The 17929-nt window shown below is 44.0% G+C and overlaps 1 protein-coding gene and 1 long non-coding RNA gene across 3 annotated transcripts in view; one reads left to right on the top strand and one right to left on the bottom strand.

The window, feature by feature from the left end:
- Positions 1-17929, top strand: part of LOC119169944 (adenylate cyclase type 3) — a 1227834-nt gene that overhangs the window by 222049 nt on the left and 987856 nt on the right. The gene's annotated exons all lie outside the window — the stretch shown is intronic.
- LOC142795972 (uncharacterized) overlaps positions 2029-17929 on the bottom strand; it is a 105406-nt gene continuing 89505 nt past the window's right edge. For both annotated transcript variants that reach the window (XR_012893459.1, XR_012893454.1), the window contains exon 3: positions 2029-2494. This is a non-coding gene — a long non-coding RNA (uncharacterized LOC142795972). The remainder of the gene's footprint in view (positions 2495-17929) is intronic.

A 17929-nucleotide genomic window follows, 5' to 3' on the forward strand; every position in this document is an offset into this window, starting at 1 on the left:
GAGTTTGTACGTTGGAGTGGTGATAGGGAGGCCAAGGGCTCGTTTGACCACCTTGCGAATAAGCGCATTGAGTTGATCGCGCTCAGCACGTAGCCACTTGTGTATAGCGGCAACGTAGGTAAAATGGCACAAAACAAACGCGTGTACGAGACGCAGCAGGTTGTCTTCTTTGAGGCCATGGCGCCTGTTGGCTACTCTACGTACGAGTCGTACGGCATTCTCAGTCTTAGTCCTGAGCTTGTGTACTGTTTGGGTGTTGGTTCCGCGGGACTCGATGATCATGCCGAGGACCTTGATGGTGTCTACCCTGGGTATAGTACGACCATCTCTGGTGTGGAGGGGAATATTGCATTCCGCCAGAGGTTTCCACCCTTGGGCTTGGCACCCCGGCGTTTGGGCAAATATATAACAGCTCCGACTTCGCAGGTGAGCACCTGAGACCGGTGTGGTCGAGGTAAGACTCGGTGGTGTCGATAGCCTCTTGCAGGGCAGACTCAATGAAGCCATCCGACCCTGTGGAGCACCATATGGTTACATCATCCGCATAGATAGTGTGATTTAGTCCGTCTATTTTTGAAAGTCGTTCGGAAAGCGCGATCATCACGAGGTTGAAGAGCGTGGGTGAGAGGACGGATCCCTGAGGAGTGCCCCGCTGTCTGAGCTCCACTTCTTCCGACACTAGGTCTCCTACGCGGAGGACGGCTCTGCGTCGAGTGTGAAAAGAGCGGATAAAGTAGTAAAATCGATGACCTAGGCTGAGGGCTGCGATCGCTTCAAGATTGACGATTGCGTTATTGTATCGAATGCATTTTCTAAATCGAGACCAAGTATTGAACGAGTGTCCAGAGTGTTTCCGCCATCTAGAATTCGATGCTTTAGGAGTAACATGGCGTCTTGAGTGGATAACCCTGGTCAGAAGCCAATCATGTGGTGCGGGATGTAGTCGTTATCTTCGAGGTATCGACCAACCCTGTTGAGGACGATGTTCTCAGCCACTTTGTCCACGCAGGACGTGAGAGATATGGGGCGTAGGTTATGTAGGCTCGGCGCCTTTCCCGGTTTGGGTATGAGAACCGTTTGAGCTAGTTTCCAAGCATCGTGCATCTCACCCTTTTTCCGTATCTCGTTGATAGTGCCAGTGAGGTAAGTGACGGAGGAATCGTCCAGGCTGCGTAGGAGCTTGTTGGTGATGCCATCGGGGCCAGGGGCTGAGCGGCCATTGAGCTCATGCAGAGCTCGGCGCACATCTTCAATAGAGAAGTCGGCATCTAAGTTAGTGTTGTCGCTGCCAGAGTAATCAGGGTGAGGGGTCACAGGGCCCGTGGGAAGCGGGAGATATTTTTCCACGAGGTTCTTGACAACATCTTCCGATGACACTGTCCGTTTAGCCTGATGAAGTATCTTCACGATCGAATGACGCTGATTTGTGCGGGTGTTGGTTTCATTGAGGAGGTGTTTGAGTAAGTTCCACGTTTTGCCATTTCGAACCTGACCATCAATCGAATTACAAATTTCGTCCCACTGCTGTTTTGAAAGGATGCGGCAGTGATCCATCATGGTCTTGTTCAGCTGAGATATGCGTTTGCGTAACCTCTGATTAAGACGCTGGCCCTTCCACTGGGCCAATAGAGACCGTTTGGCCTCTAGTAGGTGGGCGAGACGACTGTCCATCTTTTCGGTTGGAAGGTCCGTGCTGATAGTTTTCGTTGTCTTGTTTACATCAGCTTTGAGCTGGGCCGTCCACGTCTCGAGGCTCGGTGGGGTATGGGAAGAAGGCCGTTCTGCGCGGGTCTTATGAAGGAGGTCCCAGTCGACCCACGTGTTAGACCTATTTTATTATTTTTTTATTTATACAATACTGCAGACCCTATTTGGTCCAAGCAGGAGGGCAAATACATGAATATTAGTGTATATATATATATATATATATATATATATATATATATATATATATATATATATATATATATATATATATATATATATATATATATATGTATATGTATATATACATGAACAGCAATCACGAAAAAAAAATGAAAGGAGAAAGTCACAACTAAGTAAGATGTACACTGAAGAATTACGAAAAACATAATCAATGAAAACAACGTCAGAAAGAAATAACAGAAGTAAGAACACATTGCATGCGCGTAAACATTTGCCTATACCCCCGCAAGATACTTGAAATACAAAAAAAAGAATTGAAATACAAAAAAGGAACACTAAAAATAAGACATGAAAGATTAATCAACATGAGAATGGCGAAACATCAAGTAGATATATGTTCATTGGAATCTGCACTTATTATAAGTGGCGGCACGAGTGACGCGTCCCAAAACAGCGAAGGTGAGGTGTCGAACCAGCAGTGTCGCGACAGCAGTGACGTAGTTGGAAACGAAGTGCACGTGGCGAAGTCAGGCAGATATGCCTGGTCCATTGCTTTAGTCTTCGGTAGTTGCAGAAGCGTTGATCCGGACAGACCATGAACAAGGACCTGCACGAGGTAGCAAAATGGTTTGAGCCACATGTTCGTCGATGGTCTGCCGTGCTACTACTTTTAACTTGTACTACTTTTACTTGTACTACTTTTAAGACGAAATTAACACTGCGAATTTGTACAGTGACACGCTATATTCAGCTTCACCAACTGTAAACGTTCGGTGCAAGGCTACTCAGATTTTTTTTTTTGATGGAGGGGGTGCAGCAGAAAGATTAACTTTGGCAATGGGTGGTCGCTGTGAATGAGTGTCAATATTTTATTATACCTTGAAAAGGTAAATTACGAAAACATTTCGTAGTGTAAGGGGTTCAGAGTCCCTTCCTCACCACTCTTATGAATTCCTGGTTCTGTGTGTGTTTGACACGGTATTTCTTTGTTATTCTCACAGTTTACTGAGCACAACTAATTTTAAATAATTGGGCTCATTATTGTGAATTATGTAGATGCCTAACCAACGAGGAAAGATTTACAACAGAAGGAATCAGTATAAGACACGCCCTTTCTTAATAATTTTCAATCGCTCACAAGGGCTTTTATGGAGCTCAACTTTGTAGATTTGCGTGTCATACTTCAAAGGCTATGACATTATGTGCTAGAAATCAATGATGCGCAGGCACGAAGAGACCTGCATCAAGAAAGCGCGATGGAGAGCCGAAGCGCATAGCAGTTCCTGCACGTGGCGCGCGGCTCTTCAGCAGTATTCGACTGCAGTGCCGCCGCTGCGGAAGGGATCAGGTGGCGAGGCTTGGTCACGCCACTCAACAATTCTAGTACACTCTAACACAAGGCGATGCACAGTGTTGCTTGATCTTTTGGCCTAAAACTGTCCTAGTTCAGCACTGAACGGCACGTTCTGAACTGGAGCGGGTTTGTACGATGCCGAAATTATGATTGCGCGTTAAAATATTGATAGTGCTTCACCCGCGACAGTTTTGACTATATTATAAGTAGTTGACTTCGGAATGAGCAAATTAATTACAGTAATATGCACCAGAAATCAACATCCGTGCGTGCGCCACTCCCGCGAACAAACATTAACGTCTAGGATACCATACGTCTACCATAGGCGTGCGCAGGGTTCATCCTAAAGGGCGGGGGGGGGGGGGATGTTTGCCGCAGTATCATCCTTCTTATTATGTCAATGTAGGGGCTGCCTTAGCGCCCCCTACCTATGGAGCTGACATTGCACACCCCTCTCCTCGGTGACTAAGAGGTGCTCACCCCCTAATTCTGTGTATAAATCAGGTTTATAAAAAAACAAGGTGTATTAATCACTAGGTTGCTATACCTACACTACAAAATTTTATTATTGTGAATATCCTGGTACATTCATTACGTTTACACTTCATAACTTACAGCTCTCATTGACTCAACAATCACTCCCAAAACTTCATGATGTATCAGATTTTGGTCATAAGACTACAATAGAGCCTATATAAAGGGCTTTCGGGTGTTGTCTGTGGTAGAAATATCCTTTAATGCATCAAACCACACCTAGCTCTTAATAATGCAACATATATTGGTCACGATATAATAACTGCGTAGAATACTTCTGAGCATTTTTTTGTAGGTGAAACATGCCTTGACCCAGGTAACTGTGCCTGACACTCCATGATGTGACATATATTTATCGCAATACTGTACCAACTGAACTCTGTATGAAAGACTTCTGGACGTTGTCTGTAGTCAAAACATTCTCTAAAGCGACAAACCGCACCAAATATTTCGTGATGTCACAGATATTGTTCATGAGGCTGAAACTTAACCCTGTATGCAAGGCTTTTGATGATAAGTGTATTAGAAATATCCTCTAATGCAAGAAAGCACTCTTGGCTCCTGATGATGTAACAGATATTGGTCATAAGATAAGAAGCAAACATTGCTTCGAATGCTTTTGAGCATAGTTTGTAGTCGAAAAGTGCTCTAACGCAACTAACTCTGCCTGAAACTTCATCATGTGACAGATATTGCTCAGAAGACTACAACTGAATCCTGTATGAAACACTTCTGCACGTTCTCTGTAGTCGAAATATTCTCTAAACACACAAATCACACCCAGCACTTTATGAAGTCACAGATTTTGATCATAAGATTGCCACTGAACCCTGTATAAAAGGCTTTTGATGGTCAGTAGTCTAAATATTATTTAAAGCGACAAACCACACCCTACACTTCGTGATGTCAAAGATACCGATCATAAGATTGCAACTTAACCCTCCGCGGAAGGCTTTTGAACGTTGTCTGCAGTCAAAATGTTCTCCAATGCAATAAACCACACTTGACACTTCTTGACGTCACAGATTCAGGTCATAAGACTGCGATTGATTCCTACTTAGAAGCCTTTTGATGATGTGTGTTTTAAAAAAAATATTCTAATGCAGGAAAGCACACCTGGCTCCTAATGATGCAACAGATATCGGTCATAAGATAGGAACCCAACACTGCATAGGATGCTTTTGGGCATAGTCTGTAGTCGGGATATGCTATAACGCAACTAACCCTGACACTTCATGATGTGAGAGATATTGCTCAAAAGATTGCTACTGAATCTTGTATGGAAGACGTCTACACGTTGTCTGTAGTCAAAATATTCACTAAATACACAAATCACACACACCTCTTCATGATGTCACAGATATCAGTCATAATACTGCGACTGTACCCTGTGCGGAAAACTTTTGAACGTTGCCTGCTGCCAAAATGTTCTCCAATGCAATAAACCACACCCGACACTTCATGATGCAACCGATATCAGTCATAAAGATTGGAACCGAGCACTGCGTGGAACCCTTTGGGATGGTATATTTATTTATTTTCAAATAATCCAGCCGAATGCATGGTACCTGAAGGAATTATGTACATAGATACAATATGAAAGCATTGAAACAATATTAACACATTATATGTGCCAACGTAAACAAATATCACTATCTCCTAATTGAAGTCCGGTAAAAATGAGAGAATTAGAACAAGTACCTACAAAAAGTCAGACACACTGTAATCATGAACCAAACCAAGTAGATCATTCCAGGGTTTCATAACTTTATTTGAACCTGTTAGCGAGCATTAGAAATGGCTTCTAAGCTGGCGATACTTATAGCGCGACATCAAAACGACGACACCGAGACAAGAAGGACACGAAAGACACGAGCGCTAACTTCCAACTGAGTTTATTGCGCAGAGCACGAAAATATATAGAGGAGACAGTAATCATGTGATAAAAACCATATGGCACAAAGAGCAGAACATGAGTAAAAGAAAAACAAAGACAAAAAACAAAAAAAACAAAAAACAAAAGCATCGAAAAAAACGGCAAAGAAAAATCTAATAGAAAACGAAACAGAAAGGTAGATAATATAACTACTTGCCAGCACCGAAACCGTCAGGGAACCTGAGTTCCTTCTCGGACAAAGCCATGAATGGCTTGCTAATACAAGCCACCTGTTCGCGTGCCATCTGCGCGGCCTCGACTACGACTCGGGTGCGCCCATCTCCGTGCTTGTACAGCGTCGCTGTGTCCTTGAAAAGGGGCACACAATCGCACTAACTGCCGTGCTGAGCGAGAAAACTATCTTTCCCGTTTCTGAGATTGTTAGCGTGCTCCCTCAGCCGATCGTTCAGACACCTTCCGGTCGTTCCGACATAACAAGCACCGCATGAAAGGGGGGTCCTATAGACAACGTCCCGGGAGCAGGCCGCAAACCTGTTTCTATGTTGAACTCTGCATTCCGTTGACGACTGCGTTTTCAGAGGTTTGTAGATTTGGTGAGGCTGATTAATTTGAACCGTGTCGAGAACAGGACACTAACTCCAACACGTTTTCCGATTTTCTTGAGCCTGTGTGATATCTAGTGTTTGTATGGAATCACGGCTATCCTTTCACGTTATGTATTCGTGTTGCTCGGATTCTGTGGCTGCAAGGATGGCTTTGACGAGTACATTGTTGACTATGCCATCCGAACCCTCAGTAAAGCCGAGAAGAATGACAGTGTAACTGAAAAGGAGTGCCTTGCCATTATTTTGGCAATCGGGAAATTTTGACCTTATTTATATGGACATCCGTTTGACATTGTGACAGACCACTATGCGCTTTGCTGGTTATCTTCACTAAAAGATCTTTATGATCGGCTCGCTCGTCGGGCATTGCAGTTACAGAAATTCGATATCCGTGTTATCTACCGTTCTGGCCGGAAGCTTGTCGACGCCGATGCCCTCTCACGTTCGCCGTTGGCTTCAGAGCCTGTCGGCTCGCCTATCTCCACCGGTGTTGCCTTGGCCATTAGCATTTAGAACATTCCTTCCGAACAACGAAAAAGCGCTTAGATTTTTTCCCTTCTGGACTTTCTCTCAAACCAGACGCTCGCTCCAGTTTCCAGGACGCTTCGCCGTCAAATACAACACTTCGTTATTCGAGATAACCAATAGCAAATCGGTGGCGAGAGTTCACCTTCATGGAAGGAGTCACCAAAATAGGCCAGCCATAGTCAATTTCCTAGACTTCACGGAAAAGGAGACCATAAGGCGGAATGCAAGAAAATTGAAAGGCACTAATATATCGATTAGTAATGACTACAGTTCTTCGACAGGACATAAGCGACGGCTTCTGTGGCAGTCCGGGAAAGAAGACAGGATAAACAGCAAGAAGGTGACTCTTATTCATGACAAACTAAAAGTAGATGGCGTACTTTACGTGTGGGACGAAGACAGAAACCATCGAGCAGTTCTTGCACCGAAGGCAATCACGCGCGATAGCGCAGATGCAAGGAGCAAATCGGTGAAAATCAGCCAGAACACAAGGTCAAATGCTTTATGAAACCATGCATGCGGGAGGTGAAATGTCTTAGAATACTTAATCTTAATGCTCGTAGCATAGTGAACAAAACAAAGGAAATCGAGTGCCTCCTTCTCAGCCACGATCCCCAAATCACGATAATAACGGAAACTTGGCTACATGATGGCGTGCCAGACGAAGTAATAGTTGACAAATCGCACTATATTTTCCGTCGTGATCGCACGACGCGGGGAGGTGGCGTCGCAGTTATATTGAAAAACACACTATCAGCTACATTACTACTGCAAGTAGAAAATCATGAAAGTCTTTTTTTAAAGATAAACTGCTGGGGACATGCACTTACACTGTGTGCGGTCTACAGACCTCCGTCTTCACCCCCGGAATTCTTGATGTCTTTATCAGATTACACGACGACGAACGTTTGCGGAACAGTAATTATGGCTGGGGATTTTAATCTGCCATCAATCAATTGGGCTTGCACCACCACGTTTCACTTGCTCGACAACACATTACAAGACATAATGCTGACAAGCGACTTGGTTCAAGTTGTTCATGACACCACCCGTGAATCTTTAGAAGGCGGCGCAATTCTAGATCTTGTATTTGTCAGCAGAAGCATTGCTGATTAAGCTGTTCGTGTAGAGGATGGTATATTAGACCATAAGTTAGCTCTTTTTTCTTGCACCCTAAATAACTGCGTGAAAACTCGGCTAAAGAGTAAAACTGTCAAAAACTTCCATCAGGCGAACGATGACACTATTCTCGACGAGCTGTGGGAACTACCAGATAGTTTGCGTGACCATGATGGTATTACTTTGTGGAATAAGTTTAAAGCAACTGTTCAAAAGTGCATTGGAAATTTCGTTCCTATGATGCGTATGCAGCCAGATCGACACAACCCCTGGGTTAATAGAAACATTATTCATTTGAAGCGCAAGCTTAAACGAGCAAAGAAAAAAAAGGCCACCAATAATGAATCGCTGCGTAAACTTCGAGAAGAATTACACCGTGGGCTGTCTTGCGCAAAAAAAACAAGTATTTGGAGGTTACTTTGCCTACTTTTATTAAAAGAAATCCTCAAAAGTTCTGGCCTCTTCTTGGCTCAAAATCTGAACAAATAGACAAAATAAAATAAGCGGATGTTTTTATAACGGAACCTAGTGGCATAGCTGACGTGTTGAATTAATACTTCTATTATGTATTCTCTCCAGCCGAAAGCAGCAAGATTTTGACGATAACTTTATATCTGTAGAAGATGTCTTTTCTCTCTTACTGAACCTTAAAGAAAGATCTTCAGGTGGCTCAGACAACATTCCTAATGCTTTTTTGCGCCGGTATGCCGAGCCAGTGTCATACATTTTCAGTGCGATTTATCGTTCCTGTTTGAAGCTAGCCATTATTCCAGATGATTGGCGTGTCGCCTGGGTAGTGGCAGTTCACAAAAAAGGAGACCGCTTTAACAAAAGAAAACTATCGCCTGATATTCCTGATGTCTTCCTGCTGCAAAATACTTGAACACATACTCGTACATTCCATAACCGATTTTCTTGAACACAATAGGTTGCTATCTGATCACCAACATGGGTTTCGTAAAAACCTTTCAACAATCACACAGCTTAATACCACTATTCACGAGGTTGCTTTAACCCTCAATTTGGCCGGTCAGATTGATTTAATCTTTTTGGATTTCAGAAAAGCCTTCGACCGTGTATCCCACAGTAAACTTCTAAACAAACTTCAAAGATTTGGCCTACCATCTTTTATTATAAATTGGATAAAACAGTACTTATCCCATCGAACTCAGTTTGTTAATGTTGATGGATACTCTTCCACGCGCTTGCCAGTTACGTCTGGTGTGCCTCAAGGAAGCGTCTTGGGTCCAATTCTTTTTCTCATGTATGTGAACGATATAACCGCGGCTGTGTGTCCTGATGTGCAAACTAGGCTGTTTGCCGATGATTGTTTGATTTTCAAAAAGGTAACACGCAAAAATGATCAAATTTCTTTGAACTCTAGTCTATAAAAAATCCACGAATGGAGCACAACGTGGTCAATGTCCCTGAATTTCGAGAAAACTGTACTGCTATGCGTAAGAAATAAAAGACAACCATTGTTATATACGTATAAAATTAATAATGACACCGTCACAGAAGCCACTGAGTACAAATATTTGGGATTGACGATCTCCAAAAAACTGACATGGTGGTCCCACATTGAAAAAATCCGTACAGCAGCTACTTGCAAACTTAGCCTACTTAGGCACAGACTGAAAAACGCGCCCCCCGATGTTAAGCTTCTCGCCTACAAAACTTATGTTTTGCCTAAAGTTGAATACACTAGCGTAATTTGGGATCCCCACTACAAAAAAGATAAGCTTAGGCTCGAGATGGTACAGAGGCGGGCAGTACGCTTCATATTAAACAAATATAAGAGAACAGATTCACTATCAACTTTAATGCTGGCAAATAAGATTCCAACCTTAGAGCGGCGCAGGAAAATATCAAGACTTAAATTTTTATTTATGCTTTATCACAACGGACTTAATTATTCAGCCATTTTTGTGACGTACATTAAGAAATCGACATGCACATAATCTACTTCCTTATCAAACGCGCACTAATCTTTTTAAGTACTTTTTTTTTTCCGCGAACCATTTATGATTGGAATTCACTGCCTGAAAATATTGTTTATTTAAAATCTGCAAGTGCATTTTAAAGTGCGCTACTTATTGATTTGTAAGTGCAGTAAACCAGTGAATGTTCATGGCTTTCACTTTTGCATTTCGTCGTTTTTTTTCAGTATGTGTTTTATTGATGCAATGCTACTTCAAACTGACGCACCCGACGTATTAATGATGCAGTGTTACTTCAGTGTTCAATTAATGATGCAGTGTTCAATTAATGATGCAGTGTTACTTCATAATTTACGCACCCGACGTATTCCAAGAAGTGTTCTTTTTTGTTTACTTTTACACTTCTTATAGTGTGAGTCACTCTCCTTAGAACTGTATTATTATTTTATCCTGACAGGCTGTGCTGGTAATACTTCTAGATATGCCGTAAGATTGTTTTGTTTTTCTTTTCTGTGAGCTTGTGTGCCTTACGGCTCTATTTGTGCTTGTAAACTTGAAACTGTATATTTTCCCACCTGCATGGGTCTTTGTGATCGCAGTATACTGTAAATAAATAAATAAATAAATAAATAAATAAATAAATAAATAAATAAATAAATAAATAAATAAATAAATAAATAAAACCTGCTTTACCGCCAAAACTACAGCTCGATCGGCCGTAAGTGGTTGCTCGTCACTCCCTGACATCTGCGCTCGGACATCTGCGCCACGTTCCACGATGATCCGCAATGTGGCCATGCTGGTGCGTTAAAACATAAACTCGCTTGCAGCTGCGGTACTACTGGCGTGGTATGTACCGTTTGGTTTGCCGTTACGTAAGGTCTTGTCTTACGTGCCAGTGACGCAAAATGCCCACTCAGCATGCCACAGGTCCCTTGCTGCTGTTGCTATGTCCAACACGAGCTTTCGATCGTGTCGGAATCGACCTTTACGGTCCGCTTTTCTATACTTCGAGTAGCAACCGCTGGGCCATTGTCGCTATCGACCACCCAACGAGGTACGCTGAAACAGCTGCGTTACCTTCTGCTACCGCAAAAGACGTTGCATGTTTTATACTGCAAAACCTTGTTTTAAGGCATGGAGCACCTCGGGAGTTATTAGGCGACGGCGTTTTTCTCTCCAATGGCATCAAAGCGTTGTTGAACGAGTGTGGCACCTTACACCGCACTACCACAGCCTATCACCCGCTAACTAATGGGATGACAGAGTTTTTAATCGTACAGTTGGAGATATGCTGGCCATGTACGCTTCATCCGACCAGTCCAATTGGGATAGCATACTGCCTTTTGTGATATTATGCCTACAACACTGCAACGCAAAGCACGACTGAATTTTCGCCTTTCTTTCTTGTTTATGGACGCCAGTCATCATCAACAATGGATACCATTCTTCCTCATCGACCGGACCCTTCAGAGTTGACAAATGTTTCACGAGCAGCAGAACACGCTGAGGAATGTCTAAAGCTTGCTCGTGCGTTCTTGTCACACGACCAGACGCGCCAAAAACATCGCCACGACGCGTCTACCACGCCCACGAGCTTTGCTTCGCACTCACTGGTGTGGCTGTGGATTTCTTCTACTCCTCCGGGACTATCCCACAAGCTTTAGTCCATATACCATGGTCCATATCAAGTTGTACGCCAAACATCTCCTTTCAACTACCTTGTCGAGCAGCTGGACGCATCTCCGGACCAGCACCGTTGGGGACGAGAAATCTCTCGGATCAAGCCATACCATGACCCTTCTGTGTACACCTGTCTTTAGGTCGCCAGGATGGCTCCCTCGTCACCCGGGGGTAATTGTAACGAGGGCAGTGGACATGGAGCTCGAGTAGAAAATGAAGAAGAAAACGTGCTGTGATCGCAGGCTTGCATTCAGTTAGCCCTTGCGCTAAATAAATCTCTTGTTCGCCGAGTCAACACCTGCTTGTTCAACACACCGTTTCAATAACAGCCAATACACTAATAGGAATCTAGAGGTGCATTCATTTTCTTTCATGAAGGTAACTGCAAACGGTATAAAGGCATTTCTGTGGCTGTAGCCCAGAACCGACGCACCAAAGGAGAATATATTCTCAATGATGAAGGGCAGCCCAAGGTTAGCAAATGGGATGACAAGGAGACGTTTTCCTAATAGACTGTATTGGCGACATGGCAATAAGAACGGTCTATCAGTTCCAGATCTGTGCGTGTTGTATCTAGATTTTGTATTTTAGTCCTATTGATGTTTATTGTTATATTGTTTATTGTTTTCTCTTTACTTATGATGCCCACCCCTCATGTAGAGTCCCTCGGGACCCTTAATGTACCGATAAATAAATAAAAATAAATAAAAGTTGCATAGGGGAGGTATTCCCAGACTAGCTCTGTGTGAATATAGATTTATAAGGGGCACACGACATCGCAATCTTGTTAGCATGACCTCCAGTTGTCTGGTATGACACCAGTGGAAGTTCCATCGATATTTCAAATGTCTAAATTCAGGGCATGCTGCTACTGATTCCAAGGCATCAGCCCTGAGTGAAAATTTTTCGATATTTTATCGCCGTTGTAGTGGACAACACCGGAAGCACATAAAGTATTGGGCCATTTATTGCCATTCGAGCTAACGAGTCCACCATTTCATTTAACTCTAACCCGCAATGTCCAGGTACCCATAATAAATTTAAGAGCTTCAGCTGTGGAGGAATCAGCTTAAGGAATGTCCTTAAGGCATTTGACTTACGAACGTTCACCCGTTATCATCTGGCAAAAGCGAGCTTCCCCAACCAGAACTCGTAAAATTTGATGGTAACCACAGACTATGGCCGAGATTTTGGACGCAGTTTACATCGGCAGTCCACAACAACAGCAAGTTAAGCACAGCTGACAAGTTCAACTACTTGAACAGTGTGGTTACCGGAGCGGCCGCGTCGGCCATGTCAGGATTACAAGCTACCGAAGAGTGCTATAAAGATGCTATTGAAATTTCAAAGAAGCGTTTCGGAGAGGAACAGATCATAGTGCACGACCATTTGCAAGGTTTGCTGGATCTAAAGCCTATGTCGTCGTCAGGAGACGTTCGTAAGCTGAGGCAACTTTACGACAAGGTACAGGTTCATATTCGAAGCCTCAAGGCGCTTGGCACAAACTCGACAACTTATTGCTCCGTGCTTCGGGAAATCCTGATAAGAGTTTTACCGACGGACATGGTGCTGCGTTTTCACGAGATGCACAAGACATCTTCGTCGGCTACATCCTCTTAGAATACGCAAAGCAATTCATACCATGTAACGGTTCCAGAAGATAACGATCTTCGAATGCTTCTGGAATTCTTCGAACTTCAACTCCCTTGTCGGGAAGCTGTTGCTGAACAAGATGTAACAAAATTTCGTCGAGCCCCAGATAAGGGAGGACTAAAACACAATCATCCTCGTGACGTTTCCACGACAGCTGCTCTACAAAGCTCAACAAAAAGTCCACAACAATGCCTGTTCTGCCAGTCTGAAAAGCATTCTGCCGAAGTCTGTGATACGAAGAATAACGACTTCTCAGACAAAAGGGAGATGCTCATCAAAGCTGGACGAGGCTTTCGTTGCCTAAAGTAGGGCCACATGGCAAAGGATTGCAGAAGCCGGTTAAAATGCGGCAACTGCGCAAGAAGGCACGCAACATCTGTTTGCGCATCCGACAATATCAAAAACGACAAGAAGGTGATATCTGCATCGGTCAATCTGGTGTCCAAGCAGGCAAGGTCAGTCATAATGCTCCAGAGTCTAACAGCCGCCGTATTGGGCACCAAATCATCCGGTCGCTACCGAGTCCTTTTTGATGGCGGCATTCAGCGAAGCTTCATTACAACCAAAGCTTATGGAAGACTTGGATGCGAACTAATAGAAGAGGAAACGTTAGCCGTCGGTGTGTTCGGGGATGATAACATACGGAAAACCATGAAGAAGGTACGTGTATCGATTCTCCCTGCGAACCAGAAGCTTCCGATTTCAATAGAGGTGCTGGTGGTGGACACGATATGCACTGAATGCATTCCGGTACCAGAAGAAAACGTTATAGGAGAAATGAAGAAGATGCACTTGGATACGCGAGCTCTCTCTTTACAAAGAATAGAAGACAAACAGATTGCGGTCCTTATTGGATCAGAATAATATTGGGATATAGTAACGGGTACCTTGAAGCCTGTGTTCGACAAGTTAAAAGCTGTCAAGACGAAACTGGAATGGACTGTGCAAGGACCATTGTCTACTGCAGCCGATGTTACACAGTGTGCCAGTATTGCAGTCCTACGATCTAGTGACCGAGCAAGATATCTTGAAACTTTTCACTCGTTTCTGGGATATAGAAAGCACCAGTATCCAGGCCGAAAATAAAGAAACGACGGTCGCTGAATCGGTGCTGGCAAATTTTGAGAACATCAATAAGCAAAACAATTGATATGAAGTGGCGCTACCGTGGAAGGAAAGGGTTGATCTGGGTGAAAACTACGCAGTTGCACTCAAACGTCTGCACAGTTTGATGAAGAAGCTTAACAAAGACAGTGAGTTCTTAAAACAATACGAAGCAACTATTTGAATGTACCTCGAAGAGGGATATGCTGAAAAAGTACCTTCAAAAGAAGACCAACCAATTGGATCCCGGTATTATATGCCACACCAAGCCGTCATACGAGAGGACCGATCTACTACGAAGGTACGCATCGTGTTCGATGCTTCGTCTCACGAATCCGGGATGAAGTCTTTAAACGACAGTCTAGAAGCCGGCCCCAATCTAAATCCCGACGTAGTGACGCTACTGCTTCGTTTCCGACGCTACAAGATAGTAATGAATGCTGATGTTGAGAAGGCGTTCCTTCGAATTGGCCTGCAAGAACACGACAGAGATGCACTTCGCTTCTTGTGGTTCAAGACTTCACCTCAAGCGGACAGCGCACTGCCGGAAACAGAAGTTTGGAGAATGACGAGAGTGCTCTTTGGAGCTACTTCAAGTCCTTTCCTTCTGACTGCAACCTCAAAGCACCACTTCAGGTCCGATGAAAATCGCTTTCCTTCGACAGCCCGGCTATTGCAAGACTCCACATATATGGATGATCTTCTTATTGGGGCTGACACCATTGAACAAGCTATTCAAATGCATAAAGACATAATTGAAATCTTCAAAGATGCTGCAATGAACATCGTAATTGGGCCAGCAACGACCCCGTTGTATCTGCCGTCTTCGTACAAGGAATCACTTCTGAAAAATTACTTTGCTCACCTTTTGGACCTCTGAAAGTCCTGGGACTTTATTGGAACAAACAGACGGTTACCTTTCCGTTTAGCCCCCAGGATATTCTACAGTTTATGGACGAGCACCGAATTACCAAACGCTTTGTGCTCCAAGCTGTTGCAAGGATCTACGACCCTTTAGGGTTTCTGTCACCCTTTATAGTAAGGGCGAAGATCTTCCTACAAGATATTTGGAGGAAAAACCTCGGCTGGGATGACACCATGCCAATGAAGCTGTCAGCTGTCAGGAAAAAATGGAGCAAGGAGGTAGCCATGCTACATGAGATCAGTATTCCCAAGTTCCTCACAGCGGGCAGCGAAGGCGCTTATCAAAAGGCAGAACTGCACATTTTTCTGACGCTAGTGAGTCAGCATACGGTGCTGTAGCCTACCTTCGTACCGTTGACTCAAGTGGTACCGTCCACACTATACTAATAATGGCAAAGACAAGAGTTGCAACGTTAAAGACAGTTACCTTGGCGAGGCTGGAATTATTGTCAGCTTTGCTTGCAGCCCCCTTATATGGCTATATCATCAAGAACTGCGACATGGGCATTGGTGAAGTAACATTTTGGCCAGAGTCCCAGATTACCCTTTGCTGGATATACAAGGACCCCGTTTCTTGGAAGGCAATCGTACGGAACAAGACGCAGGAGATCAGAAATTTGACAAAATATTCTCGATGGCCATTTCGTCCCGGAAAAAAAAACCTGCAGATTTGCTCCCTCGAGGCATGACCGTACACAAACTGAATAAATACAGATGTAGTGGTATAGACCCGGATGGCTTGCGATGTCTCATACATTTTGGCCTGAATTCAGGGGAAACCTTGACCTCGAAAACGGAAAACTCGAGGCAGCTGAGACGGGGCCAGAAATCAATATCCACGCTGTTAACACGAGAACATCGATGCCAACGCTGATTGAAAACGAACGATTCAGCAGCCTCACAAAACTTGTAAGAGCAACGGCATGGGTTTTCCGTTATGGTAAAAAGTTGAGGAAGGAAAGCGCTAGGTTCGAGGAGCTAGCTGCTGAAGAAATTCAACAGGCGCAGTGCTACTTGATTCGCGTAGAACAAAGAGCTCACATTGGTAACGACGCCAACTGCGTCGCAAACGAGAATCCGATTCCTTCCCAAAGTCCAGTTGGACAATTAAGATTGTTCCTCGACAACAGCGGGCTGCTTCGAGTACAAGAAAAAGTTCGGATTACGGACGACTCGTACGGTTCTCGCCATCCAATTCTCCTACCGCAAGACTGTCACCTCGTTACTTTAATCATCAATCATGCACACGAAAAAGTCTTCCACGGAGGAGTACGAGACACACTGACTCAAATAAGGGAACAAAACTGGATTCCACAATTACGACAGCTGGTGAAAAAAAAAACCATACGAAGGTGTGTCAACTGCCAACGTCTACAGTCTAAACCAGTTGAACAAGTTTCACCTTGTATGTACCAGGATCGTTGTAAACAAAAGCCTCCGTTTCTTGTAAGTGGAGTAGATTTTGCGGGTTCACTTTACATCAAAGGGCATCTTCACGAGCGCTCATACATCGCTAATTTTACTTGTGCTATAACAAGAGCTGTTCACTTGGAACTTGTTGAATATTCGACGACGGTGGCTTTCCTTTGTGCACTTCGGAGATTCGTATCACGCCGAGGCCTCTGTCACACAATGTACAGCGACAATGCCCGAACCTTCGTCAAAACGTCCAAAGATCTAGAGAAGCTCTGGCGAACAATTTGGCATCCCGATGTACTTGCATATTTTCCTTCCTCGAAGATTCAGTGGAAATTCATTTGCCCGAGTGCTCCTTGGTGGGGCGGATTTTACGAGAAACTCGTACGTTCTGTAAAGACCTGCTTGAAGAAAATCCCTGGTCGACGTTTGGTAAGTCAGACAGAGTTGGTCACTTTACTAACGGAAGTGGAAGCAGTAATAAATTCTCGGCCTTTAACATATGTGTACAATGATGTGGATGAGCCGTGCCCCCTTTCTTCAGCAGATTTTCTCGTTGCAAGAAGACTGACAACCGACCTCAAAATCACGACCTCAAAATCGACCTCAAAATCAAAACCGGGTTGACCAACGATCAACTGAAGAAACTCTGGAGCAAGAGAGAAGATGATCTGCAAACTTTCTGGTCTCGTTGGTTTGAGTACCTCAATGAACTCGGGAATTACACATTCAACCAAGCAAAAAGAAATCACATATTGAAGGAAGGCAGTGTAGTTTTACTCGAAGAAAAACATCGTCTCAGGCAACTGTGGACCTTCGTTGGCATAGAAGAACTGATTGGTAGACGGGACGGCATGGTGAGGACTTGCTTTAATACGCTTGCCCGACGGCACTGTTGTGAAGCGTCCTGTGCAGCTACTGTATCCATTGGAAGCAACCTAGCGTCATCTGTCGGCGCGGGAGACTGTTGTGACTTCCTTTATTTATCCCTTGCAGCGGAATAGCAGTCATCATCATTATTGATCCTCCTCACAAGCTGACGCTTGGCCTCGTGGCAGCGCTGGCTGACCCTTGTCTTTTTCTTTCTTCTTTAGTTTCATTAAAGCCTTTCATGTGGAAAGACGTGTTTTTGCTTGATGTGAGCCGCGCCACAGCAGAAAGGCTCAGAGGACCAACAATCTTGATCAATCACCGTCAAATTCAAGACATCACACGTCAAGACATCTACGGGATCCGAGCTCGCCGCTCTTCGAGCCACTGTGGATTGATTGATTGATTTGTGGGC

This window comes from Rhipicephalus microplus, chromosome 2 (genome assembly GCF_043290135.1).
Source record: "Rhipicephalus microplus isolate Deutch F79 chromosome 2, USDA_Rmic, whole genome shotgun sequence".
NCBI lineage: Eukaryota > Metazoa > Arthropoda > Arachnida > Ixodida > Ixodidae > Rhipicephalus > Rhipicephalus microplus.